The sequence below is a fragment of the Podarcis cretensis genome (assembly GCF_951804945.1).
Source record: "Podarcis cretensis genome assembly, chromosome: 13".
NCBI classification, from domain to species: domain Eukaryota; kingdom Metazoa; phylum Chordata; class Lepidosauria; order Squamata; family Lacertidae; genus Podarcis; species Podarcis cretensis.
The window spans coordinates 29,296,199-29,314,451 of record NC_137182.1 but is presented as its reverse complement, the minus strand read 5'-3'; the positions used below and the strand labels follow the sequence as shown (position 1 = coordinate 29,314,451).

General features: G+C 44.3%; 1 protein-coding gene across 4 annotated transcripts in view; it reads right to left on the bottom strand.

The window, feature by feature from the left end:
- KANSL1 (KAT8 regulatory NSL complex subunit 1) overlaps window positions 1–17,919 on the bottom strand; it is a 132,241-nt gene extending 114,322 nt beyond the window's left edge. For 3 of the 4 annotated variants that reach the window (XM_079948672.1, XM_079948674.1, XM_079948675.1), the window contains exon 1: window positions 17,146–17,919. The gene's annotated coding sequence lies outside the window, so the exon portion shown is untranslated. The remainder of the gene's footprint in view (window positions 1–17,145) is intronic. The other variant, XM_079948673.1, reaches the window with a different exon arrangement.
- Window positions 17,920–18,253: the final 334 nt, after the last annotated feature.

Below are 18,253 nucleotides of genomic sequence, written 5' to 3'. Positions count from 1 at the left end.
CCTTTGTGGGGGTGAGGCAGAGGGACACCTGATGCCCAAATCTGCCAGTGCCAAACATTTCCTGCTTGTCCATCTGCAAAATGGGAAACTTCATAGCAGTAGGGTGTGCAGGGGCAGCCAGTGTCATGTCCTGCAGTTGTTTAAGGACTATACAACTACCACCCTCCCGGCTAACTAACGCTCATGGGTGTTGCTATCCAGCACCACACTAGCCACCCCAGCACAGTGGATCAAGGATAAAAAGGTGAAGGTAAAGGACCCGACAGTTAAGTCCAGTCGCAGACGACTCTGGGGTTGCGGCGCTCATCTCGCTTTACAGACCAAGAGAGCTGGCGTTTGTCCGCAGACAGTTTTTCCGGGTCATGTGGCCAGCTTGACTAAGCCGCTTCTGGCGAACCAGAGCAGCACACAGAAACACCATTTACCTTCCCACTGGAGCGGTACCTATTTATCTACTTGCACTTTTTGGTGTGCTTTAGAACTGGTAAGTTGGCAGGAGCTGGGACCAAGCAACGGGAGCTCACCCCATCGCGGGGATTCGAACTGCTGACCTTCTGATCGGCAAGCCCAAGAGGCTCAGTGGTTTAGACCACAGCGCCACCCGCATCCCAGCCAGATCCAGGATACGTGGACTCAAATCCCCACCTCTGTCATGAAGCTAAAGTTTGGGCCAGGCCCTCACTCTTTGAACTTAACCAATGCTGTGAGGATAAAGCTGGGGTGGCCATGAAGCCACTCCTGTGCTCCTCGGAAGCAGTGTTCGAAATTAGCCAGGCGCCAGACACATTTTGCACCTGACTAGTGGCCACTTGCAACCAAGTGAAGATACCTGGGTGCCAGGATGGCGCTTGACATCTCCACCATGTGGTTGGGCATGCCTGGGGATCATTGGACCTTGATTGTTTTCACACACTAATACCCCATCCTATAGAATCTGCACAATTAGAATGAATTTCAAGAACCAAAATGCTTTTTTCTGTGCAGCCTGAGCATTATGAAAAAGAGGTAGGAATCGGCCAATACATGTGGACCTGTCCCTGGATCAAGTGACTTTTCTTATTTAAGTTCTCAAAGCTCTTAACCTAGCTCAAGGTTGTCATCCGAACTAGCCGGATGTTTAACTGAGAATCAATCACAGTCAGTGAATGCCTGTGAAAACAAGACTTTGCCCCAAAATGGCAACTAGGCAATCAGTTTTGGCAACTGCAACCTTGGTTTAAGAAGCTATTTGGCACCTAGCTTACATACAGGGTGGATTTGATTTAAATCAAATTGATTTAAATCATGATTTAAATCACTAGTCAGCAAGACTTGATTTAAATCACTAGTTGGGAAGACTAAATCATTTTTTTTACAGAAAGACTCATTCTGGCTGATATAATCTTAATATTTACAACCAGATGAAGATTTCATTTCTGGAATAATAAATTTTCAGAGTAGTTTTTAAAGTTATATCAAAAATTACTGATTTGGTTATACTATTAGAAAAACATAGACAGATAATTATGAAATAATTGTGAGGTTTAATAAGTTAACTGTTTATATTTGGACTTTTCTGCTGTACTTTATTGGAAGGAAAAAATTAATCATTTCTTTAATAACAATTTAAACAGTTTATATAACTAAAACAATAACACTATAGCATATGTATTTGTGTTTGTTAACTGATCTGGTTAAACAATTTTCAAAAAGAAAAAACTTTGAGTTTTAGTACATGTGAAAAATTAAAACAAATCCTTATTTCCTGAATGGTCTTTGGACTACAGTGGTACCTCGGGTTAGGAATTTAATTCGCTCTGGAGGTCCGTTCTTAACCTGAAACTGTTCTTAACCTGAAGCACCACTTTAGCTAATGGGGCCTCCCGCTGCCGCGCGATTTCTGTTCTCATCCTGGAACAAAGTTCTTAACCCGAGGTACTATTTCTGGGTTAGCAGAGTCTGTAACCTGAAGCGTCTGTAACCCAAGGTACCACTGTATAATGTAACTTAAATAGAAAGCTATCTTTAGAAAATAAAATTAATCACGGATTTTTATCCCCCCTGCTTACATATCTGAGTTTCTAACACTGCTCAGAAGAAATCGGGAATAAATGTATCCCGGCATTCACACATTCAGTTTCACCGAAGCAGAACTAGAGTCCCCTCCCTAGTGGTGTTTACACAGACTGCCCTGCGTTCAATATAGATCAATTAATTCAGGTCAGCCCCGACAAAAGTTTTCATGCCTAGAAGCATGCCTACTCTCCTTTTTGCCAGCCAGGCAGCACAAGATCACTTCCGAGTATTCAGTTGCAGGAAGAGGGGGAAGGAGAGGTAAAAAAACAACAACAACGCACAATACAGGGCTAGACTGCTTCCAAAGAAAATGGCAGAGTGCAAACTACGCAAAAAAACACAACCCAACTTATTTATCTTGTGTGATTAGGAATACTTAATTTATAATTTTAAATGTACACTAAAACCAAGTGCTTAACACATTTTGTAACAGGGTATGTGCTGCAGAAGTGCTGCTCAGGACTTCAAAGCAGAGGTTTTAAAAGAACAGCTGGTGCCATACAGTAGCCCAGAAAGAAGACCACCACACTGCTCCAGAGATGCCAAAGGAATGAAGCTTGCACTTCAAAACATTGGAATGGCACAAACAGGCAAAAGCAATACGTGGAAATTGTCTGATGCCTTCGTTCTGGAGACACAAAAGATGCCTTGTATGCAACCCTCCATCCTTCTGGTTGAGTATCATCGACACTGGCTGGCACTGCCCCCTCCTGTGTTTCAAACAATTCTTCCTCCACCCTACCTGAAGACTGCGGCAGCCGATGGCGAACTTTTGCATGTAAAGCTGAGCTACAGCCCTCCCCCCATTAAAGGAATGGCTCCTCTTTCACCTGGTACACAAAACAGTCTGTGAAGTGAACGCAAGACTTTTTGCACACAAAGCAAGACTGGCGCCTCAAGACCAGCAAACTGGCCACAATTGGCATTTATGCTTTCTGAGTGCCCAAACTGATTAATGCGGGAATGATCTCAGGAAACTTATGACTCCCTGTAAAGTAGGTGAGGTGCAGTTAGTATCCTTATATTGAAGATGGGGCTAGTAGCAGAGTAGCAGGTTGCTTAAGACTACCTAGTGCAGGGATGTCCAACCAGTAAATCGTGATCTACCGCTAGATCCCCAGCTGATCCTGGTAGATCGCAGGATCCTTATGTACAAAAAGTTACAGGGGAAAAGCTAAAAAACTCTGTGCAATCCTCCCCCCCACACGCTCCTCATCCCTCCAATGACAATGGGTAGATCACTGCCAGATTTTTTATACTGGGAGTAGATCACAGACTCTTGGGAATTGGACATGCCTGACCTAGTGAATTAAAGGAGATATTTGAACCAGGAATTTCCTAGCTCATACTGTAAGCCACAACACTACATGAGATCTGAAGCTTTCCAGTTGCTCTGTACCACTTTAAAGAAGAATGCGCAAGATGCTTTCAACAGCCAAAAAAGGATCCCAAGAGATCAAGGATAAATTAGGCAAAGAATTCACCGAGCATTCTGACACTTGTCAAAAAATGCAAGCCTTCTTTGCGAACACCAAGACTCAAGAGACAAAGGCCTGGTTTGCATGTCACGACTGTATTTAAAAGCAACTATGGTTGAATGCAACTATGCTGTGTGCTGCTGCATGCCCCATTACCAGGAAACAAGCCAGTGTGGCATGTTGCAACATCTGAACCCCAACTCATTGATTGCTTGTCTCCAAACAAACCACAAGCAGTAGCCAAGGTTCGCTCTTGGGATTACTATTTGTGATTTGTTTAGAGAGAAACAAACCATGGAGTTTGGGTTCAGACAGCAAGCAACAGCAGCCAACCGAGGACCAACTAAGTGGGCCCTTTTAAGCAGTGCGCTGGTTCACATTAAACCATAGTTTGTTTCTAATGTGAAATGCAAATTGAGCTAACTAACATGAATACTGGATGGATGTGTTATTTTCACTTTGAATTTTATTCATATGCTACCTTCAAGCATCAAGTCCTCTGCTTCAGTAGCATCAGTGCATACAGGTATACTGCAATTATACTCTCATACCCATTTCCTACCGCCACATAGCTAACCCATAACAGTGCATTTGAAAGCACACTCTATTCCATCGCCAGAACAGAAGCAGCAAGTCCAAATCCTAAAACTGTCCACATTATACTTTTTCACAATGGCCCTCCTTGGATACAGAGAGTGCTTGCTGGAGAAACATGAACTCCACTGTAGCAATGTCAGTTTCAGCCAGACTACCCACACCATATTGCTGCTGAAGCAAAAGGTGATTTTATTAATTATAAAACTTCTATTTCAATCTTCAAATACATTTTCCCCAAGAGAGCTTAGATACAGTCCATTAATAATATAATCCATTAATATTAATAATAATAAAAAAATTATTTATATCCTGCCCTCCCCAGCCAAGACCGGGCTCAGGGCGGCTAACAATCAATAATAAAAACAAGTTGATTAAAATACAACTTAAAAACAAGATTAAAATACAACATTAAAACATTAAAATGCAGCCTCTTCACAGGAGAAAGGAAAAAAGAAAGAGGGGGAGGGAATCAAATTGATTCTAAGCCAAAGGCCAGGCAGAACAACTCTGTCTTACAGGCCCTGTAGAAAGAAATCAGATCCTGCAAGGCCCTGGTCTCATGAGACAGAGCGTTCCACTAGGCCGGAGCCAGTGTTGAAAAGGCCCTGACTCTGGTTGAGGCTAATCTGACTTCCTTAGGGCCTGGGACCTCTAGGGAGTTGCTATTATGGACCTTAAGGTCCTCCGTGGGGCATACCAGGAGAGGCGGTCCTGTAAGTACAAGGGTCCTAGGCCGTGAAGGACTTTAAAGGTCAAAACCAGCACCTTAAATCTGACAATTCGTTTTTAAACAACAACTCTAAAACCATGTAAATGGAATAAAACAAATTCCAAAGGAAGCAAAGCTATTAGAAAAACGTTTTCTTCCCGACACCAAATAATATCAAAACAGGCATCGGTGGTCCTTCCAGTAGAGGGCCTATCACAACCAGCTGGACCTCCCTGGGGCAGTGTTAAAAACTCAGATATATAATGTGATAGCCAAATGGCACCTTAAACCTGGGTTGTGGTCACCACAATGGAATGTCTAGGCGCCGTTCCCACCCACCCCCCACCACGGGATTTATCATTATTATTCATTCCATTTCTATACTGCTTTTTGTTTTAAAGAACGAATCTCAAAGCGGTTTGCAACACATTAAAACATCAAATAAAACAATTCAGAATAAAACTAAGCTTTATTGAAAATGTTTCACCTCCTTCTCTAAGTGACATTTTGTTTTCCTCAGTCGCCTGCCTGACATCCGGAGATCTCCATGTGGTCACAACTGGACCTTTTCCAGTTGCAAAACGTGCCTGGCTAATTTCTAACACTGCCCTGGGGAGTTCATATCACCGCCTCTGAGCAGGTCCTTCAGGTGCTAGGGTCACCCAAGAGCAGGGGTCTGCAACCTTTAAGACAAAAAGAGCCACTTGGATCCGTTTCCGAAGAAAAAAAAACTGGGAGCCGCAAAACTCGTCATTATAAAAATAATTTTTTGGTCACTTTTTAAATTATTTCTTTGTTTGACCCCTCAGAATTACTCCTCCTCATAGAAATAAACGTTAAATTAACAAGTTACCTTTTTGTGTGTGTGTGTTCTTCACTCCCCTTCAAAACAGTGACCAGAGTACATGCCCCCTTTCAATGCAGTGACCAGCGTACATGCCCCTTACAATGTAGCGGGCGGGAAGGTGACGTCGGGACGGTGCATGACTAACGCACGCACCACCCCCATGCGACGTCACAGCCAGTACAGCGCCCGCCACAGTGGGGAGTGTCGGGGCGCACAATGCGCCTCCTCCCCTCGCTAGTATCTGCCCTGGAGCCGCGGCAAAGGTGTAAAAGAGCCACATGCGGCTCCGGAGCCGCGGGTTGCAGACCCCTGCCCAAGAGGAAGGCCTCCACAAATTTAAAAATCCAGGGAGGCTGCTACATGGAGGCAGGTGATCCTTCAGGCATTTCAATCCCAGACCTTACAGAGTTTTGGAGACAAGCACCAGCAACTTGTTTTGGTGCCAATAAATGTTATGTTCCCATTGCTTGGTCCCAGTTTGCAGCATAACAGCTGCAAACTATACTGCAGCTTCCAGACAGTTTCCAAAGGCAACTCCAAACGCAACAGATTACAGTAATCTAACCTGCAGAGTGCCAGAGCATAGGTTACTCTCGCCTGGCTGCCCCTGTCCATAAAGAATTACCAGCCTCAACCAAAAGACACTCAATGCCACAGAGGTCACATAGGCCTGCAGGGACAAAGCTAGATCAATGAGCGCTCCCTAAATGTTAAACCTGATTTCTCCAGGTTTAACACTGTCCAAATCAGGCAAACACCTACTGACACAAGTGGTGCACCTACCAGCAGTAACCCTGTCTTGTCAGGATGGAGTTGCAGTTTACTGGCCCTCATTCAGCTCATGATTAAGCCCAGCCACCCATTCAGCACTTCTATTGCCTCACCTGAATCCAATGTAAAGGGCTGAGAAAGAGACCTGGGTGTCAACAGCACACTGACATGGATGACTTCATGTAGATATCCACAGCATAAATGCCAGGGAACTGAGGAAACAACACACTCAGCACCAACTTCTGGAATCAACCATTCAGACAGGGACAAAACCGCTGCAATGCAGAGAACCTCAATCCTTAAACCAGATGAATACTATCACAACAGTGAAAGCCAGAGATGTCCAAGAAAAATCAACAGGGCATCACTTCCCTAATCCCTCTCTCAGCATAGATAACCCACACTGTAAACAAGGCAGTTTCTGTGCTAAACCAGGCCTGAAACTAGACAGAAACAGATCCAGATAATCAGCCTCAAATAGGCAATCCCAGCTAATAACCATCACCCTGATCTAAGGAGGGCCTTTTCCAGAAACCACATCCTTTAGGACATCTGGGGCTGCCCCTCTCACAAATTACAACACAAAATGCAGCAAGAGACTAGCAGTTTACACAAGCAATGCATGACAAATTGCTACATTCCCATTATTACTTTTATTATTAACTCAATTTATATACCACCCTCAGGGTGGTTCACAGAATAAAATAAAAAAATAAAACCACAAAATACATAATCAAAACAACCACTCAATATCCCCCCCCAAAAAAAAGACATTTTAAAAGGGCATAGGATGTCAGTCAAGGTCTGGTTAAAAAGGAATGTTTTTGCCTGGCACCTAAAGGTATATAATGAAGGCGCCAGGCGAACTTCCCTGGGGAGAGCATTCCACAGACAGGGCACCACGTTCTCGTGTAGCCACCCTCCGGACCTCTCAAGAAGGCGGCACACAGAAAAGGGCCTCAGAAGATGATCTCAGAGTCTGGAAAAAGGCGGTCCTTGAGGTATTGTGGCCCTGAGCCGTTTAAGGCTTCATAGGTCAAAACCAGCACTGTGAATTGGGCCCGGAAACTAACTGGTAGCCAGTGCAGTCGGACCAGGATCGGTGTAACATGCTCAAACCGTATTGCTCCGGTGAGCAACTTGGCCGCTGAATTCTGCACTAGCTGAAGTTTCCGAACCGTCTTCCGAGGCAGCCCTATGTATAACGCATTGCAGTAATCTCACCTTGAAGTTACCAGAGCATAGACAACAGTAGCTAGGCTATCCCTGTTCAAATAGGGGCATAGCTGGGTCACCAGCTGAAGCTGATGGAAGGCACTCTGGGCCACTAAGGCCACCTAACCCTCCGGGCCACTAAGGATCCAGGAGTACTCCCAAGCTACGAACCTACTCCTTCAGTGGAAGTGTAACCCCAACAAGAGCGGATCTCCCACCCATCTAGGGAACCACCCACTAACAGTGCCTCAGTCTCATCTGGATTGTGTTTCAGTTTGTTGGTTCTCATCCAGTCCTTTATTGAGGGGCAAACGTTTAACAACTTTTTGTCAGATTTCTACAGTGAAGGCAATTCCAGTTGTAGTTCCAGCCACAAACCTGTTCTCGCCCCTTCACCACAAAAGAGCATTAGCTATGCAAAGGAGACAATGGCCCTGATCCTGCAAACCCCATTCACAGGCTTTATGAATTCATATCTGCTATACTGAGCATGCAAGATCCTATCACACAGGAGACAGCAGACCATTAAGGATTTGCATGGGCTGCTGTAGGGATGAAGCCTTCTACTCCTCCCATTATTCAGACATATGACCACAATCCTAAACACCTTTAGTATTTGAATTACAGCAAAATAACTGTGTTTAATTGGAAAAGTGAAGCCTCTTGACTTTCATTCTTGAACTGAAAAGTGCTACAGGCCAAGAGCACATAGCTTATTGGATATTCCATCCTCAAAAGTTTTTTTTAAAATCCTGTACAGTATTTATATAGGCAGTTCAATGCATTACTCTTTTCCAGAAGCCTCAGGTTAAGAGTTACATTTGGATAAATGTACAGGCTGATACTTACAAAATTAGCACATCAAAAACGGCAATCAGAGAGTGACCACAACTGTTCCAATAAGAAATAGCTTAGCAACATTGGAAGGACAAGTATGGATAAATGCATGATTGAATAGAGGAAGGATGTCTAATAACACTCCCTAGCCACTCAGAACCATTTAAACAGGTATTACCAACTTCTAAAGAATATAAGAGGGTATATCTCAAAATTATATACCTAAATGAGAAAGATAACTGGGAAAAGAATAACCTAAGAATAGCTATGGGTATGTGAAAAGTCTGATAAATGTTTCACGCAGAGAGTCTTAAAGTTACAATTCAAGTGGTATTTGAGCCACTTCATTTGAAACGTATACTCAAGGAGAATTACTTATTTAGCAAGATTTATATATATATCTTGTTTTTAAAAATCTTAAGATGTTTATATAACATTGCATAAAATATTTGTTTTTAAAACAGGAATAAAAACAGAATTCAAAATATGGATAAAACCAAGAGTTTTAAAAACAGATATACATGCGAAAATTGCCTGTCTAGGTAGAACTGCCTAAACAAGGTGCCACTGAATATAATACTCCAGTCTTAACTGTGTTCTTTATCTTAATTTGAAATTATTTTGGTTGAGAGCTTTCCCATTAAAAAAATGATGAATCACAGATTTGTAGAGTTGTAAGGGACCCGCAGGGTCGTCTAGTCCAAGCACCTGCAATGCAGGAATCACAACTAAGGCATCCATGACAGGTGGCCATCCAAGCTCTGCTTAAAACCTCAAAGGAAGGAGAGTTCACCACCTCTTATGAGAGTCTGTTCCACTGTCAAACAGATCTTCCTGGCAGAAACTTATTCCTGATGTTTGACTGTAATCTCCTTTCTTGTAACTTGAATCTCTCTTACCCTCCAAAGTAGGAAAAACAAACTTGCTCCATCATCCATGTGACAGCCCTATAGATATCTGAAGATAGCTATCATATCTCCTCTTAGTCTCCTCATTTACAGGCTAATCATACCCAATTCCCTCAACCCTTCCCCATAAGGCTTGGTTTCCAGACCCTTGATCAACTTGGCCACACTCCTCTGCACATTTTCCAGCTTGTCAATATCCCACTTAAATTGTGGTGCCCAGAAATGACACTTATCCCTATTGAAATTCATTCCGTTAGTTTGGTCCCAGTTCTCAAGGTCATCTTGAATCCCAATTCTGTCTTCAGCGGCATTGGCTACCCCTCTCATTTCGGTGTCATCTGCAAAATTGATTGGTATCCCCTCAATATCTCATCCAAGTTGTTTATAAAGACTATGAACAACGGGCCCAGGATAGAACCCAATGGCTCCCCACTTGTCACTTTTTTCTAGGATGACAAGGAACCGTTAGTGAACTCTTCAGGTTCAGTCAGTCGACCAGCTACATATCCACCTATCAGTTTACCATGTCCAGTTCTCATTTCACTAGCTTCTCTGCAATATCATCATGAGGGACTTTGTCAAAAGCCTTACTGAAATCAAGATACACTACATCCACAGCATTCCCCGTATCCACCAAGCTTGCTAACTCTTATTTAAAAAATAATACTTGTATTTCAATTAAAGACTAAAGATTGCTGTGGCACCTTTTCAAAAACCAGACCTTTCCTACCTGGATTCAGGGCTGGATTTAGGTTTGATGAGGTCCTAAGCTACTGTAGGTAATGGGGCCCTTTATTTGGCCAGCTGTCCTTTGTCAACAACAAATTGTATCTGGTTTTTGTGTTGAATCTATGCTTTATGGTAATGGACCTAATGGGTATCTAAAGCCATTTGCACATAACAAAATATGTATTTTATCAAAGTAATTGTTGAACTGAAATATAATTAAGAAGTATATTAATAGTGAAATGCTTTTTAAAAAATTGGGAGTGGGGCCCTAAGCTATAGCTCATTTAGCTATAAACATATAAACGTAAATCCGGCACTGCCTGGATTTCAGAATACTGTATGAAGGTACCAGTTCAGACACCAGGTAGGGGCATGCCATTTCTGAAGTCTCTCTTGCATAAAAAGAAGCTAATGCAGCAGTGTGGGGTTGAGATAGGACCCATTCATCCCAGTATGTCAGGTTTTTACTTTCAGGTAGATTTCTATCTAGAGCATTCAAAAAATGGTGTGCGGTGTGAACACCCTTCCTCACAGCAGTGCAATCTATTCAACAGCACATGTAGACAAGTTGGAAGCCAAAACTGAGGCCCTCCTCACTTGCCCACACCCAAGAACACCTAGGTTGTTCATTACCAATTGTGCTCATTATCACATTACCAACTGAGCTCTGCGAGGCCTCATCACTCCGGGTTTTTATGATGAAAACCCACTTGTTTTTGTCTGCTTTCTGAGTAATTTTATTCTTCTGCTGATGAGTTTGGTTAGTTACGTATCTTGATTTATTTCTTCTGCTAAATGTTTGTCTTCATTAATGATTTTATGGATGTAGTTGCATTTTACTATGTTTTGTTTGTAAACTAAACTTGTTGTTACCCTTAAAGGCAACCTAGAAGCATTTTAAAGAAAAATAAAATAAGAGCATGAGCTACAATATTTTTGTAATTCTTCATTCCAAGTAAGATTCATTCTACAGAAGGACAGCTCTGTGTGACATCTATTTGGGACATTAAGACTGATGGGATCCTGGATCGATTATTTTCATTTACAATGCTTATCCTCTAGTATTCTCTCTCAAGCGAGACCTACACAATCCCTTCCTTATTGGTGCTCAGGAGGCAAGTGAAGATGTCTCCTTTATGTGACATTTGGACTGTGAGCTGAATTTTATCTCTGCATTTTGCTGTTGGGGGACATTTTATTTTATACGTTTGATTTTGACTGAATGGCGCACCACCTTTGAGCAGATGGAAAGGCAGGTGATACGTTTAAAAACAAAGCATATATTGTATATTGTATTTACAAGCCAATTATCCCAAACAAGGCAACATACAAGTAATTACAGATTCCCACTCATCCAGTAACCTCGCCATGGACTATTCACCATCTCCCAGTCTAACCTGCCTCTCAGTTGTGGGGATAAAATGAAGAGATGGATGGAGAGACAGGAGAACCATATACACCATGGGTAGGCCTAAGGCCCGGGGGACGGATCAGTCCCAATCTCCTTCTAAATCTGGCCCACGGACGTTCCAGGAATCAGCGTGTTTTTATATGACTAGAATGTGTGCTTTTATTTAAAATGCATCGCTGGATTATTGTGGGGCATAGGAATTCATTCATTCCCCCCCCCAATATAGTCCGGCCCCCCACAAGGTCTGAGGGACAGTGGACCGGCCCCCTGCCGAAAAAGTTTGCTGACCCCTGATATACACAGTATGTAATTGTTAATTAATAAATTAGGCAAAGCCCTCATTGTCTTCTATATTTTTCAACTGAATCACAGAATAACAAATCAGGAGGGAGTCATGTAAACTATCTTAAGGCCATGTTCAATCCAGAGCTAGAGCACCCTCTGGCTAATTAGTTCCGCTGTCAAACTGCTCTTGCCACTGAAGTTTCTCTGATATTCAACCAAAATCTGTCCTTCTGCAACATGACTTTACCCTCTACATGACAGCCCCTGAAACAGCACTGAACAGAAAGCAGCAGGGCCTCCACCCACTGACTCACTCCTACAACAGAGACACCAGACACACAGGCAAAGGGCTCTTGAACCCTTTCCTCTGTTGCCATTCATGCTGGGGAGGCTTGGCAGAGCTCCACACTTCCTTTGGTTGCTTCACTATCATGTGACTGTGGCCGAGGTATGTAACGAAAAGAAGACTCTCTGTACCAAAGCTTTAGTTTCTGTACACACCAGAGAGGAGGGAGTTAAGGAGCCCTTTGTCCTTATCGTAGCTTGGGAGAAAGTGAACAAGGGGTCGATAGTAAGGAAGGTCATTGCAACACCAGGTTGTGCTTTGGGGGCTGGGCTGGGCTTCCAGGCTGCTAGCTGCCTGACCCTACCATAAAATAGGAGTGAAAAACTTTTAATACACGCATGTTTCTCTTGACAGTTGTCATTGGTTGATTACAAGGGTCTTTCAAATGATTGATTGGTTGATTGCAAGGGCCTTTCAAATGAGATTAAAAACAAGTTGTGAGCAGCAACCTGCATGTACTATTAAGTCAACAGAATTTAACATCTATTCACCATTAGAATTCACCATATATTTCTTTTTAAACGACCTTTTTATTATATATTTTATTAACTCTTAAACAGGCATCACATTGTTAACTAATTCTAGTTGGGAAGCCATTAGAGAACTGGGCCAAAACAAACAAGATGAATTTTAATAGGGAGAAATGTAAAGTATTGCACTTGGGCAAAAAAAATGAGAGGCACAAATACAAGATGGGTGACACCTGGCTTGAGAGCAGTACATGTGAAAAGGATCTAGGAGTCTTGGTTGACCACAAACTTGACATGAGCCAACAGTGTGACGCGGCAGCTAAAAAAGCCAATGCAATTCTGGGCTGCATCAATAGGAGTATAGCATCTAGATCAAGGGAAGTAATAATGCCACTGTATTCTGCTCTGGTCAGACCTCACCTGGAGTACTGTGTCCAGTTCTGGGCACCACAGTTCAAGAAGGACACTGACAAACTGGAACGTGTCCAGAGGAGGGCAACCAAAATGGTCAAAGGCCTGGAAATGATGCCTTATGAAGAACGGCTAAGGGAGCTGGGCATGTTTAGCCTGGAGAAGAGGAGGTTAAGGGGTGATATGATAGCCATGTTCAAATATATAAAAGGATGTCACATAGAGGAGGGAGAAAGGTTGTTTTCTGCTGCTCCAGAGAAGCGGACACGGAGCAATGGTTCCAAACTACAAGAAAGAAGATTCCACCTAAACATTAGGAAGAACTTCCTGACAGTAAGAGCTGTTCAACAGTGGAATTTGCTGCCAAGGAGTGTGGTGGAGTCTCCTTCTTTGGAGGTCTTTAAGCAGAGGCTTGACAACCATATGTCAGGAGTGCTCTGATGGTGTTTCCTGCTTGGCAGGGGGTTGGACTCGATGGCCCTTGTGGTCTCTTCCAACTCTATGATTCTATGATTCATCTGCTGAGGCAAAAATGAACCCTCTGGCACTTCCAACACAAATTTATTGCTGCTTCAGCTTTTGTGACCAAATCCCACTTTATGTATTTGGCAAAGTAGGCCCTCACCTATGAAAGCTTATGATACAAGAATGCAATTCTGTATAAAGAATTAAGTTCTGATAAAAGTTCAATGGAACTTATTCCCAGGTAAGTGTGTATGTTTTAAGTTCCAGGGGACTTATGCGGACTATAGTGGAGATACCTAACAGAAGTATAGTTTCTCCAAAATAATTTATTACAAGTCCATGAAAGCAGTAACAGAATTTTATAAATTCAAATAATTCAATTTGCCTATAGAAACAGACTCTCAGCAGACTCCCTATGTACGTAAAAGATTGCTTGTTAAAGGGGGAAATGACACTATCCATGAAACGCATGAATACATGCATTCATAAGTACAGTTTTAATAAATAAGAATCCCCTTGCACCCAGAGAACGAGCACTCAATCCTGTTTATCTGCACATTGCCTTCCAGGACTCCTATGGGCTGAGGTCAACTTCTAATTGAAACAAAAAACTTCACACTTCCTCAGATTTCATGCTCTTAATTTATGTAATGCCACTGTCCTACAACCAACACTATTGTGACATTATGAAATGTAAATAGAGACATTTTAAACCATATATCACACACCATAATACACACATATAATCCAGCCCAAGCTGTCACTTATTTCACTTTTTCGTGCCTTCATTACCAAATTTTCACTATATATTCCCCCATATTGTAGACAAGAACCCAGAGGTGTTTACTGTATCAGGCTTACTTGGTTGGCAGAATTTTTCCTGCTACACTAGATTCTAGCAGAAGTTTAAGTTAAACAGTTTTCAATGACACCTAAACACCATTTTATTAAATGTCTAACTACAGCAACCACTCACAAGTTCCTTTTTGACGACAGTCACTAACTCCAATTGCTGTGCAGCACAAGTCTACACATATTTACTCAGAAGTTGCACTCTGGTAAGTGGGACTTACTCTCTAGTAACTGCCTTTAGGATCACAGCCTTAATGTCTAATCTGTTGATACAGGGGTGTTACAGTATTTTTCCAACAAAGAGTAGTTCTTTTTAAAAGTCATATATTTACCTTACCCCCCACACAGAGAGAGAAAATTCTATGTAGATCAGTAAGCCACAAGGATTGACTTCTAGAATTTTTGTGAGCCTGTCACAACCAGAAGCACTCTCCTTCACTTTCACAACATGTTTTAACTTCTAAGGGAGAGCTTTTTACCTAAGCCTTATTTTTAGAATTACGTATCATAGACACAGAGCAAGCATCACATGACATGACGCAACAGCTTGAGAGAAAGAGGCCCAAATTGTTGTCAAATTAACATTCACAACATAACCATAAAAAATAGGAAATGTTATTTCAATTAATTTCATGTGATAAAAAATAGAATTCTGTAGCACTGAACAAGTTTATCATCAAAGTACAGTTACAGTACAGATAACCCCTACTCCCCCCCCAAAAAAACATACGGGTAACCTTGTTTTTAACTGACACCTCATTTTAAGATTCTGCAGCAGACCAGTCAACCAACAGCATCATTATTTACAAAACATTCTTTAATTTGACATCTTTAAGCAAAAAAGTTTAGTGAACTGAAATTGTTTACAGTTTAAGGGGGGGTGGAAACATTCCCGCCAATTCTAAATCATTAGTGATAAAAGGCAGACAAGCAACATCAAATGCCAAATGGCTCACTAAGACAAAACCAAGTTTGTAAATGAAACAGCCACTGTGCAGTTCAAACAAATGGGGGAAGGGGGAGGTATGTTAGCATACACTAAGCTGTTACAAGTAAGTTTCAGAGTAAGTACACTGAATAGTGAGATGGTGACAGAAGCCACGTTTACTGGCATAACTATCATACCACTTACTACAGTGACCCAACTCTACACCTCATCTACAGGCCCTATTAAAATAAAGAGGCAAATCCCACGGGTTAAAGATTATGCAAAAGAAGTGTTATGCAATTTGTGCCTGGTTTCTTCAAAACGTATACAAGAGTTTGTTTGACTAGAGTGTCCCCACCACCACTAACATGAAAGTCGGTTTAGAAACGAACCGACCAAAAAGACAGAGAGAAAGAATAGGGGGAGGGGAAAACAAATTCATTGTTGTTGACCGTAGTAACAAAGCTACCCATACAACAGCAAGCAGTCACCACAACGCGCACACAAAAAAATGACTGCCAACCAGCCACGTGACGGCGAGATCTCCAACACAGGCGCGCGCGCACACACACACACATACACAGGCGCACACGCGCAAGATGTTTGAGAATGGAAACTGGGGATGGGTTTAGAAGGCTGTGATGGAACTTCGGGCGCGCCGGCGTTCGAATGCTGGTGAGAAGTAGCAAACTGGAAGGCGTGCATGTTTTATGAATAGAGGGAGGGGGTAGAGGAGGAGAGACACACTAAACACAAAGAGAAAGAAACTCCAGTTGGGAAGCTCTCTTTTCTTTGCTAAAGGAGGGGGAAGCCTTCAATTTAAAGTGGCGCCATCAGAAACCAGCCTCTCTTCTTCTTCCCCCTCCCCCTCGCTCATGCAATGGAGCCGCAATACTTCGCCTAGGCGCGCACACGCACATACAAACACCAGTCTCAAAAGAGTCGGGCTAGGTTTTTTGTTTAAAGCCACTTAAGCGGGGGGGGGGGGCAGAGAGAGAGACGCGATTATGGTGGGCATTAAGACAGCGCTTTGACTGTGCAAAGTGCTTTACTCTATTGTAAAGTGAGCACTGCGGGAGTGGTCGTCTCTATTCCCAAACAAAGTCAACCCACCTCCTTTTTTTCGCTTCTCCCCCCCCCCACCTCCACCCCCCAACCGTAAAGAGACCGGCTAGAGTGCTCGTAATCTACCACCCCCCTTTTCCCACACTCAACTATGATCGATTTTAAGGATTGAACGTTCTTTTGCCACCTGATAAAGCGCGATTACACTAAACTGCATGGCTTTTTAAAGCACCGCGGGGGGGGGGGCAAGAGAAGGGGAGCTGCATTTTAGGTGCAGGACACCGCAAACGCCTCGGACTGTTGCGAACCCGTAAGACGCAACAACAACCAACGACGGCGACGACAAAGTATCAGGGCAAAAAATAATAATATTCGTCATGGAGACTTGGGAGCCTGGCTGCGCCTGGCACCGGGGGCTGGAGAAGAAGGAAAGCGGGCAGGGAAGTTTATTATCATCGCTGTTATGCTTAAAGGAGGGGGGGCGGGAGGAGAGGAATAAACATAATTAAATAGAGGGTACATCTTAGGACCAGAAATTAAAAGCAACGGTATAGGAAACATAGGGCAAAGGTGTTGGGGGGGGGAGAGAGGGGGGTAAAAATAAGTTGTTTTCTGGCCGCCGAGGGCGCTTCCGAGGGCGCAGCCAGTCAGCCGCGCTAACAAAGGCAGGGAGAGAAGGGCCGAGCAAGGGCAACGGGGAAAGCCAACCCAAGCCAGCAATGGAGCAAGGCGGGCGAAAGCAAAGCAAGCAGGCGGCGGCACCTACCACGTGATGGAGCCGAGAGCAGAGTCCGGGCGGATCCGGCCCGGTGCAAAAAAAATAAAAAAAAATAAAAAGGGCGCAGTTTGCAAACAAGGCGAGTGAAGCCGAGTTCTCTTTACTGCCGCCGCCGCCGCCTCTGCCTCTCCCACCGCCGTAGTCGTCTTCGTCGCCGCTGCTTTTCTTTCTCTCTCGCCCGCTCCCCCTTTTCCCCCCCCTTCCTCCCAGCCCCGGCTCCCCTTTCCCTGCCCGCCTGCTCCCTGCTCTCCTGCAGGCAAGGAGGGCGGGCGGGCAGGAAAAGGGCTGGGGAAGGAAGGGATTTGGGGAGGGGGGGAGAAGGTTGTCTCCTCTTTTGCAACCACCCCCACACCCCACACCCCGGAGGAAAAGGAGGAGGAGGTGGAGGAGGAAGAAGAGGCGGCGGCGGCGGCGGGGGAGAAAGAAGGTGCTCCTCTTTCCTCCCCCCAGTGGCGGCGGCGACTGCTGTTGCGGTGCCTCCGCCTCCTCCTCCTACTGCAAAGGAGGGTCTCTCGCTCGCTCGCTCTTCTTCAAAGTGGGGCACAGGGTGCAATAATCTCTGCGGCGCTGCCTTCTCCCCGTCTTCGCCCCCTTTTATCCTGTGCCTTCGCGCCCTACCCTCCGCCCGGGCACGACAGCAGGGCAGCCGCAGCGGGCGCGGAGGTGGCGCTGCCGCCGCTGTTTTTCTGCTGCTAAATTCTGTTCGGGGAAAAAATGGCGGCCGGGCTCCTTCTCTGCCCTCCTCCTCCTCCCTTTAATCGGAGAATGCACCGGGCAGGCAAGGCAGCGCGAGGCGGGGGGAGGAGGAGGGAAAGCGAAAAGAGGAGGGAGGAGGGGAGGGAAGAGAGAGAGAAAAAAAGAAAGAGCCAGAGAAAGGGAGGCGCGAGCGCCACCGCCGGTTTCCCGAGCGCACTGCGGGCGAGCGCGCAGTCTCTGCAGCTAAAAAAAAAAAAAAAAGGTCTCTTTTTTTTGCGCGCGCGAACAAGCGGGCAGACGCGAGTTAAAAAGGCGCGCGCGCGCCTCCCCCGCCCTCCCCGCACACAAGCAAGCGAGCGAGCAGATGAATGGGAGGGCGGCGCGCGACCCACGGAGAGGG